Below are 2,686 nucleotides of genomic sequence, written 5' to 3'. Positions count from 1 at the left end.
AACCACCACCACCACCATTACAACCACCACCACCATCACAACCACCACCACCACCACCATTACAACCACCACCACCATCACCACCACTATTACAACCACCACCACCACCATCACAACCACCACCACCATCACAACCACCACCACCATCACAACCACCACCACCACCACCACCACACCACCACCATTACAACCACCACCACCACCACCACAACCACCACCACCACCACAACCACCACCACCACCACAACCACCACCATCACCACACCACCACCATTACAACCACCACCACCACCACCACAACCACCACCACCACCACCACCATCACCACACCACCACCACCATCACCACCACCACCATTACAACCACCACCACCACCATCACAACCACCACCACCACCATCACAACCACCACCACCACCATTACAACCACCACCACCATCACAACCACCACCACCACCACCATTACAACCACCACCACCACCACCACTGCCACCATCACCACCACCACCACCATCACAACAACCACCACCACCACCACCATCACAACCACCACCACCACCACCCCCACCACCACCACCACCATCACAACCACCACCATCACCATCATTACCACCACTACCACCACACTTACCACCACCACCACCATCACACAAATGAGCCAAATTTAAATTGCCTCCATACTTGAAATACTCCAAGGGTGCCCCAATTAGTTGTAGAGATAAAGCTTCTCAAGAATGTAAGGGAACCCCCATCTTGCCGTAGCACCACCCCCCATTGTACAATGTCCGCCAAGCTGGAAACAGACAGGTCAGGCTTGTCCCCCGCCAGGAAGACAAATCTGTTTTTGCTCAAATTCCACAGGAAAGTATTTGTGCCTGAGGAATTTGTATGTTAAATTTGAGTGGTTCATAAATACATTTTCTAAAACTCTTTTCCTCTTTTATTTCTTTGCTTACTCTAACTTAGGTGCCTAGAGAAGACCCAGAGTTCAGCGAGTGAGCCCCTGTCAGCCGCTGGAGTAGGGAGCAGGCAAGCTGTGCGCAGAGAAGCACGACCAAGGCTCGGGGCGCTCTCACCATCGAGACACCACAACCAACACCCTCCTCGCCATTGCCATGGCAGTGGTGGCTCGTGGTTCAAGTGCCAAAGGCAGGGACAGGAAAAAGATCAAGAGGTCAACATAGAGGACGATTGTCCTCGTCAACATCTGTACTGAGAGTGCCCATGGCGTTGCCGAGCACTCCTCCCGCGGCGGAGGCCCTGCAGACTGCATCACCGCCTCCGAGTACTTCCCGCCAGAACCAGGGTGACGGGGTCTGGAAAACAACGGCAAGACCTGCCCCAGACGAGTCTCCATCTCTGAAGTGGAAGCCCTTGGTTCAAGCCAACCGCGTGGGCAAAGCCTCATCCGCGCGAAAGATGCAAAGCAGAGGAAGAGATGGTGAGAAAACCAGGTCTCAGCGCTCGCCGGGGAGCCGTCAGAGGCAGGAAGGCAGGAGCTGGAGCAGAAGAAAGAAGCCACACGGTGACCGGAGCTGCCAGCCATTGTCCGACGTGGTAGCCTCGGGCCCCCCGTGGCTAGCGAGTCCTTACAATGGGGCTAGTTCTACTGCGGAATCGAACTTCAGTTTAGTTTAATTTAACTTTAATAAACTTAAATTTAAAAACTGTTGCTTAATTCAGTTATTAGAAAACTTTTGGAGCAACTTTGGTAGGTAAATCTAGCTTTTCAACTGAATATTTCAGGAAATTTACAATTTTCTGACAAACTGTAAAATCTGCAGAATTTACAAATTTCCTAGTACCAAAAAACAAAAAAGAATAGAATATTTCATTAGCAGTTTTTTATATTGATTGTCTGTTGAAATAATATCTTAGATATCCTGGATTAAATAATACATATTGTTCAAATCGACTTCACCTGCTTCTTTGTACTTTTTTGATGTGGCTGCTAGAAAATTTAGAATTACATACGCAGGTCGCTTTCGATTTCTACTGGACGGCTCTGCCACAGCCAGTGGGGAGCCAGCAGACGCCGCAGGACGCAGAGCGGCTGTTAACAGGGGTCAGTTGTCTTGGCGCCCTCTGTCCTCTGCCAACTCCCTGGCCACACCTCAGGCGGAAGTGTTTGCCGAGAGGCTGTTGTTGGCCCCGAGAGGAAGTATGGTGTCATTAGAAATATGAATCACAAGTTAGAAATTTTACAGCTCCCAGTGTTATCACGGACTCCAGAACCTTCCGCAGAGTCTCAGTTCCCTAGTGATTTGCGGGAGATTTTGACTTAGAGCACCAAAGTAATGGGATTAGCCTAGTGCTGACTCCTCAGGACCCCAAGAGCTCTGACTGCGCTGGACTCTGCCGACCACAGGAAGAGTTTGGAGTTCAAGATACACAGCAATGCAATGTCTCTGTCGATCTCAAATCATTTCAAATTAAAAAGTTTATTTTTAAAAAATACATAACAGGGGCCGGCCGGGTGGCATAGGGGTTAAGTTTGTGTGCTCCCTACATCGGCCTGGGGTTTGCTGGTTCGGATCCCCCTCGCAGACTTCCTCACCGCTTATCCAGCCGTGCTGTAGCAGGCGTCCCACATATAAAGTAGAGGAGGATGGGCATGGATGTTAGCTCAGGGCGTCTTCCTCAGCAAAAAAGAAAATAAAAAAAGGAATAAGTCTTGGCCCTGAAAC

The sequence above is a fragment of the Equus asinus genome, chromosome 8 (assembly GCF_041296235.1).
Source record: "Equus asinus isolate D_3611 breed Donkey chromosome 8, EquAss-T2T_v2, whole genome shotgun sequence".
In the NCBI taxonomy this organism is placed as follows: domain Eukaryota; kingdom Metazoa; phylum Chordata; class Mammalia; order Perissodactyla; family Equidae; genus Equus; species Equus asinus.
Note: the sequence above shows the minus strand (reverse complement) of the source record.